The sequence below is a fragment of the Pinus tabuliformis genome, chromosome 1_2, assembly GCF_031772625.1.
Source record: "Pinus tabuliformis cultivar Carrire ecotype Pingquan chromosome 1_2, CPIR1, whole genome shotgun sequence".
NCBI classification, from domain to species: Eukaryota; Viridiplantae; Streptophyta; class Pinopsida; order Pinales; family Pinaceae; genus Pinus; species Pinus tabuliformis.
This window is the reverse complement of record NC_142298.1, coordinates 324180953-324190580: the sequence shown is the minus strand read 5'-3', so window position 1 is coordinate 324190580 and position 9628 is coordinate 324180953.

The following is a 9628-nucleotide window of genomic DNA, read 5'->3' as shown; positions in this document are numbered from 1 at the left end:
AGAAGGAACTGGGTGCTTGCTTGGTCAGTTACTGGATATGTGTATGCAAAGAAAACATCAAGAAGTAAACCAAGATAAGTATCAATACTTCATGATTTTCAAGATTTTGTTTGTGAATTTAAATTCAATAATTTGATTTATGATGGTTGGGTCGTGAGCTAACCTGGGTTGTTGTGATAGGAATTAAAGGAGAATTCCAAGTTCACCTTATAAATGAGCCACTAATGAGGTATGATTTAAAATTATTACATTTCCTTAATGATGGAACTTATGGAGTCATATGTATTATGATGCAGGAAACCATGAAATCACCCAGATGGGTGGAGGGACTTGGCTACAAGATAATTAGTGCAGTTGAAAGACATCAAATGTGAAGTGGCACAATGATTAAAGATTTCAAGAATGGGGCCATTGTGATACACTAACATCAATTATGTAAATTGATTACCATGAAGAATGCTATGACCATATGGTGACTTTAAAGGCAAGGATGTGCCTTGAATTTGAACTCCTTTTGATGCGAGGAAGCCTTGCCAAGGGATGGATCACCCAACGGATTGAGAAGCAAAGAAGGGGATGCTTGAACTTGGAAGGTGAGTGACTACACGAAGAGGGGTAACCGGATTTCCCGAGGGACTGAGAAGCGGAGAAGGGAAGGCTGGAAAATGAGTTGGGATTCTTGGGTATGAGCATGGCTGATTGGAATCAGAAGCGCATTGGGGTTGTATCGACAAGCAATGAGCTAGAAATTGTTCATTGATGGAATATGAGTGCAAAGAAAGACAATATTGGATATTGGAGTCATACTACCCTCCAGAACAAAGGAAAGAATCCAAGACAAATTTGGTGCGAAAAAAGCAACAAGAAATTTCACAGACCGACAGAAAGTGGTTGATCTGATTGAAATTATCTTGTAAAATTGCTTAGTTGTTGGGCATGCAACTGTGAATGTGTGATATGTGAATATATGTAAATGATGTAAAGACTTATAAATATAAAGCTCCAAAGACAATTTGTAGTTGTATCCTTAATTAGCATGTTTCTCTATTTATAGAGACAGAGAACACTAAGGATGATGTTCCCCCAAGGGGGAGGGGTTTGTAACAACCCAGCCATGAATGACTCGATTTGCCCATGTAATCTCATCATGTAATTGAATTATCAAATATTAAATGGGTTGAGTAATGGACACATATTCCAAGAGGTCTGGGGAGGTCAAGTTGCTTGGGAAACTCAGCTTGTTTGTTGAAGGAAGGAAAATATGAACTATATGATAGCCATTAAAGGTAGGTTGTTGAGCTTTAAATGCACAGGATGGGATTGTTGTTGGAAATAAATTGGGCTTCAATACCAAGGATAAGTCCATGTTGGCTTGGAAACCACAACAAGGAAAAACAAATAGTAAAAGGACAATAAAAATTAATGAGAGACATGGGTGCTAACAGGGAACTGCACAGCAGCATAAAACGGAAGGAGAGGAGACTCATTCAGGGGGATTGAGGAAGACACAAGACTAATTAGTAGAAAAAAAAGAGAACTAGAACTAAGACTTCATTGGGAAAAGGGACGGGGCTCGAAACTCTGTAGAAGGAGAGTCAAGTTGCAGGAGAGCAACAAGCCTCTGATTCTCACTAAAGTGTTGTTGTCCTTCAATTGATAGCTATAGGGTGAGGCATCTGGTCCTGTAACTTCCTATGCAATAGTGAAAAATTGAGTAGTAGGTGGGTGGAGGAAGAGGAGACCCCAAAGTCCCTATTTTCAGTTGGTGGATTGGTGTGTATTCCCTTGAGAAAGACCACCTTAGACCCTTGGAATCTGGATCGGGGGTTACAGTTGCAAGTAGCTTCATTGCAATTTGTCTATGGTTAGGTGGAGAGTCATAGTCCCCGACTTAGGTTCCCTACAAACTTAAATATAATTTTTTGTGAATATTGATTTCATTTAATGGATTATTTTGCATTATTGTTTGTAATGGATTTGGAAAAATGGGACTACAACTGTGTACCTATGGTGTAACTGTGAAGAGACATTTCCCTAACTTGTATGTTTAATATATGTATATATGTACATGTGTGTTGGTGCTTGACCTAGAAAGCAAATATGTTTAATACCTTAAATATTGGCAACCACAAAGTGTTTGATGTTGAGACATGAAAAGAATCCCATAACAATAATTCCTAAGCTACAGAGTTGAGGGTGACTCTTGCTCTGAATAAAATGCTTAATTATGCCTAGGAATAATACAATAGCGAAATTGAATGAACTTAATGATATATTTCAGGTCAAATCCAGTTTGAAAGAAACCATTAAAAGGAGTGGGTTCTGAGACCCTTTTTATTAATGTATAATTTACATGTAAGATCCTTTGTTGGCAAGATTTGGTCATTGTATACATTTGATAAAATTTCTTGCGAGCTACTATTTCGGTAGGCATGATCTATATGATTATTAGGGGTAGTTTCCTTGGGGTCATTTGAACCTAACACCTAACCATTTGGCCTTCAACCTTGCAGTTTCAACACCCTCCATTTCCACCACAGGAACTCTGGCTTTAATGGCCACAGGTCCCTGCGAGTAACCAAATGCACCGAAAACCTTTGAGCAATGCTAAGGATCCGCCTGTAGAGCCGACATGGATTCTGGAACTGTTAGCATGTGGCTGTTGAAGTGGAACCTTGTCGAAATCCTACTCCAAGCCCATGGTAGACAATGGGTGTATGATCGCCTACGTTGTCATGCAAGGAGTTCCCTACCCGAGGATAGGGAAGGCCCATGGGCTAGAACCCGCTTGGCACACCTAACACCCAAGCTCAGGAGGGGTAACACCATGAAGTGAATTAGATCTTTGTTAGAAGAGCATTGAAGTTTTGGCGAAGAAGACTCGAAGGTCTACCTGACCTCTAAGACAAAACCACAACAGGTAGATTAGTCGAAGAAGCCTTCTGTAGCGATAGAGTTTGTTTGTGGAGCGATCACAAAGATCCACTTTTGATTTGTTATATAAAGCAAGACTTAGGTCCTCTAGTCGAGCCATGGTCGAGATCGAAATGAGACTAGTCACAACGGGAAGGGATCAAGTCTTGTACTTAAGAGGGAGGATTAGGTAACCTTATCCCTTCACTGACCCGAACCCTAGACGTGGTCGGAAGAAAACCCGAAGGGTTTGATTGTTTGGTAATATGACTAGCTGGGATGATGTTAGTTGGATAAGCCGGATGACACACCGGCTTGGAAGCCTCATGATTAGTCATGAAATTATTGGCGTATTCCAGAGCTTTAACCTCAGAACCTTTCTAAAGGAGCAGGTGATAGATAGCTGGGATTGAAGCACATGGATGACGTAGAAAATGACATAAGCTTGGATGCATAGCCCAGAAAGATGAGAAGAAGGCACAATATAAAGAATTTAGCCACGTGGCGACATTCTGGTGGTGCTAGAGGCAGTTAGATAGACGGGCCTTGAGGTCCCGGGAGAGGTTTTCCACCCAATTGATCGTGCAAATCAACGACGGAGAGCTACTCAGACAACACCCCTTCCAAAACCAAAAGCCACTTAGGAGTGATGTCGAAACCAGACTTTAGAATCAGGTGGTTTTGTTTATAGCAGGGGTTTATTGTAGGTTACAGCCTCGAAGGACTCTCTCTCTCCCCTCCAATAGGACAGGTGCAATAATTAATTGGCTTGAATGGTGGCAGAGAATGCCATCAGTAGGTCGACACGTAGCAAGAGTGACATCATTACCCGAAGGAATGACCCCAGTGATTAATAAATAGGCATAAAGCAAATGTGTTGGGTGTTGGGCACCAGGACACGATGACAGTGAATAGACTGGCAGCCAATGGAAACGACATCGAGTGGGGCTCACAGGATAACTCATCCCAGGAAGAAGAACCTTACTAGTTGTTAATGGTGCACAGGAAAAAACGTTGAGCAAATCCTGGCGGGATGATTTCAGAGGCATACGTGGCCTAGCCTGATCTATTATGGTGGTGCCATTTTCTAGGACTAGCCCACATACAACATCGGCTCGCTAAAATTTATTAGTGCGGAGAGTCGAAGGGATCGAGTAAGGCCTGACGAGATGACGCAAGTGCATGCATGGCAGGACTTGCCTTAATACTACGATGTTATTGGTCGATAGTTGGCCCACTTGTCGAGTTAGCTTGATGGGTTCGTCCCATAGGAATAAAGTGGGGAGTTAATCGTAAGCACCGAGAAGTTAGGTTGACGGGATGACGTGGGTCTTGGCACTCGACGATACACTTGCAGGAATGGTTGCAGTGGCAAACATGAGTGGGAGGACATACCAACAAGAAGGGGGGTCATATGGACCCACCTTCCATGCAAGCATGGTAATGGAGTCTTGGAATTTTGTATGTAGTGCGCTTTAGAGTGCACCGGGAGGGATGTAGCGGGATGATGTTGGTCGGTTGCGTAGGCCATCCACACAAACTTGGTGGTGATGCTATTGGATGGAAACGAGCCCGCGGACAAATCAACTCAACTCTAGAACCAGGCAGAATAAAGGAGTGTTGCAAGGAAGTTGTCTGGATGTCATGGATTGGCGGTGGCGGAAACATGTGGCGAACACGTGATTAAGCCAAAGGGGAGATGGAATGGTGCCCCGTTATCCAGCTTAGCCCGGAGCAGAGAGGTCAATAGCTAACCAAACACGTAGCTTGGGATACCACTAGGACGGTAACACCGGGAGAGGGAGGATGATCGTGTTGGAAGACAACATCAATTAGAGTACAAGGGGACGGACCCCATGAGATACACAGGTCAGGAGATTGACCCCAACAGGTTATAAAGGAGGCATGAAGGATTGTGCCAAGATGGAAGGGGGTACGAGTTAAGCCCGACCCTTGGCCATTTCGCAAAGAATGTGACTAGGGGCTCGGCGGAATAATGAAGGGCACAAAAAAGTGTCAGGCTTAGGAGCTTTGATCTTGTGTCTGGCTTATACTTGTTTTGCGTAGAAACAAGATCGATGGCACAAAGTCATTAGGGAAAAGAATTCAACTTGGAAAGGGTTAGACAAGCTAAGTGCCTAGGTGAATGGAAAGGAATGAGAGGAAAGAAGAAGAAAAAAAAATACCCCATCCCTCGAGGTGACAAAAGGGGTTGGGTAGGTTACAGGAACCCTCTGTAGGTGAAATCTCTTAATCAAAATGAATCCAACACCATATTTTCTTATAAATATGAACTTTTCACCAATTTTGCTAATAAATTCCAACTCAAGGGTTGAGAGAAGCCTCCTCTCCAAATTGTGACCACTTATTTATTTATTTTCATTCCTTTATAACAAAGCAAATAATTCTCAAGGCTCAAAGTTATGAGATCAACATGTCACTTTCAGAAATTGCACTGGGATGAGAAGGATAATAATCATTTTCCCAAACACCTAAGATAAATACAATTAAAAAATTTATTTTATTTATTTTATTTTATTTTTAATTTTTAGTGATAAAAAAATATGCATACATTCTATTAATATAAAAAGATCTAACTTAAAAGAAACATGCAGGCATTTTATTTTTTTATTTGTAAATACAATGGATGCAATCTTTCACCTGACCTCTATCTCAAGTGACCTACTAGATTTCAACTTTCTTCATAAGAAATTTCCAAAACAAATTTACAGTCTATTTTTCTATCTCAACTAGCCTACTAGACTTCAATCTTCTTCCTAAAAAATTTCAAAGAAATTTACATTCTATTTTTCATGATATAAGTAAAAGTTTTTTTTTAAACAACAAATAAATAAATACTTTGAGCTCTCACAAATTACAGCAAAAAAACACAAATTGTACTATTTTTTACTTTTTATATACTACTTGAATCATTTAATATATGAGAGCTTGAATCATTTAGTGATAGAATTAATTTTCAGATATTATCAGTTTTGTTATCATAGACATTATGTAATATCTCTATAGATCATAGGTTTTTATTTGCTCACGCCTTTTTGGGATCACAGCACTGATCTGTATCTTCTCTGAAAAAAGATGTATCTTCAGTACTTTATATTCTTCATATAATACATATAGCTTTTTTCTCTGAAAAAAAAAATAATAATTTTCACCATATTCATTTTTTATATATTCATTTTCTATATACTCATTTTAATTTGATGACTTTGTTTAAATCAATTTTTTTTAATGAAATTTATAATTAAAACACCATTTAAAACTATATAATTAAATAGATCAACCATATAAAAAAATAAATCATTATAAATCAATAATAATGTTGTTAACTATTCAACATCGGAAGCTTTTTAGTTTCAAGCAGTGTTTACTTGATTTAGGCATATCTTCATGATGGGATACGTCGTTTCTGACTTGGGCTTTGGTTGAATAGTTAATATTAACATTGAAATAATATAAAAAATATTTTATTATAAATTAAAATAATATTATAAATGTTTTTATTTAAAAATAAAAATTATTTAAATTTCAAAATATAAATAAATATTATAAATAAAATATACAATTTTAAACTAAATAAGAGAAGGAATAATAAGATAAATATTTTTTTAAATAAAAAAATAATTTAAAATACATTATGTGTAAATTTAAACAAAATGTATTAAGGTTACATTTAAATATATCAATATTTTAAGAGAAGGAATAATAAGATAAATATTTTTTTAAATAAAAAAATAATTTAAAATACATTATGTGTAAATTTAAACAAAATGTATTAAGGTTACATTTAAATATATCAATATTTTGTTAGTTTTTAAGTTAGGAAAAAAAGTAATTACGATAAAGTCACAAAATTGGTAAAATAGAAAATATTAAAAGTTTTGCAATAATAATGGAACCAAATATTATGGATAAGGATGATAAATTTGCCAAGTTATTTTTATATTATTTTTTAATTAATATTATGGAGAAAGAATATTAAAAGTTCTGCAATAATAATGGAACCAAATATTATAGATAAGGATGATAAATTTGTCATGTTATTTTTATGTTATTTTTTAACTAATTATTATGGAGAAGAATGAATCCGAGGATAAAATTTGTAGGTTGTTTTTTCTATTTTAAAAAAAATGATAAAAGATTTTATAATAATGTTTTTCTGTTATAGTAGTTAGGTTGTGGAGTTTTTTTTTTTTTTTTTTTTTGGATATTTTTGAAACTTGTTAGAAATTTTATAAGAATTTGTTGAAATTACAAGTTTGATTTGTAAACTTGAAATTATAAGTTTGACTTATGAACTAATTGGCCCAGACTTCTTATTTTAATTTAAGGTGGATGAGAATATGTTGACCCTTTTTTGTTATATTTTTATTGGGAGCCTATATCGATTCTTAAGGGAATATGCTCAACATATGCTTAGTCTTAATGCTTATCAAGTACTGTATTAAAGAAGTTTGTTAGGTTGCATTGACTTTTAATAAATTTAAAAAATTAGATTCCCCACCCACCAATTTTCTAGAGATTGGAGATTATTCCAATTCTAATAAGTTCCTCTATGATAAGTTCGGCATTATTATTTATTTATATCATTCATTTATAATTCTTTTTATTTTTCTTAAGTTAAAGTTGACCCATAACATTTTTATACATGGTTAATCAAATAAATGTGTGTATTAGTATGACATTCTTGGTGTTGCAATAGTTTGTTTTGATTATATTTATAAAGTCAACGACATTAATATTTTTGATGTGGTTGTACTAGTCTTAGTGTACTACGAATTTTTGGAAGTGTTGAATTTATTTATATTCAAAAACAGATTTTAAACCCTAAAAAAATAAAATATGTCAAAAATTGTTTTGCCCAATTTAAACCAAAAACTCTAACACAGAATAATTAAACAACCCCTTTGTATATTACCATGATTATCAATTATATGATAAATAAATTTACAATGTTCTAAAAAAATTGTCAATAAATTTTTAATAGTGTGTATTTTCACCTTAAAAATTACATTAAAAAAAAAAAATAAGAAATAACTTTTGCATCAATCATCTATCTATTTATTGCAAGTCGAAGTTTTAGTTGAAAGTAGCTGCAACTCACCTGATTGTGATTTGCACTTTCGTCGGGCGACTAAAATAAATTGATGGTAGTTGGCCGTCATTTTCCAATTTAAAGGCCACTCGTCATCGATTTTATATATAAAAAATTGGTCATAGAGCTTAGAATTTTGGATGCTTTAGAGATTTGTGATCCTGTTAAATTTATTAAAAATAAATAAGAGCTTAGAATTTTGGATGCTTTAGAGATTTGTGATCCTGTTAAATTTATTAAAAATAAATAAATAAATGATATAATAAGATTTTTTTGAATTTTTTTTACTAAATGTTAATTAAAAAATGTAATTTTATAAATAATATAGGAAATAATTAAAATTCTCTGTTAGGTGCTATTAACTAGTATTTTTTTTAATTAATTGTCAATCCTAATCTATGGGAAACACAGGATCAATCCTCGTAGATGCCTCTATAACACCAAGAGTACATCCAACCACTTGCAAGTGGGGTGTCTATTAACTAGTATTTTTTTTAATTAATTGTCAATCCTAATCTATGGGAAACACAGGATCAATCCTCGTAGATGGCTCTATAACACCAAGAGTACATCCAACCACTTGCAAGTGGGGTGTCTATTAACTAGTATTTTTTTTAATTAATTGTCAATCCTAATCTATGGGAAACACAGGATCAATCCTCGTAGATGCCTCTATAACACCAAGAGTACATCCAACCACTTGCAAGTGGGGTGTCTATTAACTAGTATTTTTTTTAATTAATTGTCAATCCTAATCTATGGGAAACACAGGATCAATCCTCGTAGATGCCTCTATAACACCAAGAGTACATCCAACCACTTGCAAGTGGGGTGTCTATTAACTAGTATTTTTTTTAATTAATTGTCAATCCTAATCTATGGGAAACACAGGATCAATCCTCGTAGATGCCTCTATAACACCAAGAGTACATCCAACCACTTGCAAGTGGGGTGTCTGTCAACCGCCACCACAGCAGGTCAGTATACGCAATGAGATTTGAACTTGGGTCTCCCAGACTTCACCCAAGTGACTTACCGTCAAACCACACATCATACTATTTTTACATATTAGTGGAAAAAAAAAGCCCAAGGCACCAGGAAATTCTCTCTTGTTCTTGGGCTCATGTAGGTTCCCTTTTATACGTGATTATGATATTGAAAAATGGACAAACTCCCCTTCCAAGAGTGATTTCCTTCAAAAAGTGGTTTCCAATCGAAACCAATATTGTGGGATTTGCACTGAGCCCTGTGCTAACTGATAGAGAGTGTACTAATTGATAGAGACAAGAATCTACTTTGCACTGAGCCCTATGGTCACTTATAAAGACTCTGTGCTAATTGATGCTTTGGACGGAGAATGAGAACAAATGGGTCAATGTTACCGTGGAAAATGGTTCGAGTACATGCAAGTGCTCTTCCTCAAAGCTAAAAAGAAAACATCCTCAAAAAAACTAGATATTCTAACTAGCCGAACCTAAATTCGTTGTTCTCAACAATGGAGCAGGCGAAAGAAATTAATATGGAGCATGTGAAACTCACGAAATCAAGACCTGCTTATCCACGTTGAACGCCAACCAAGAAAAAAATAAAAATCTAGGAATC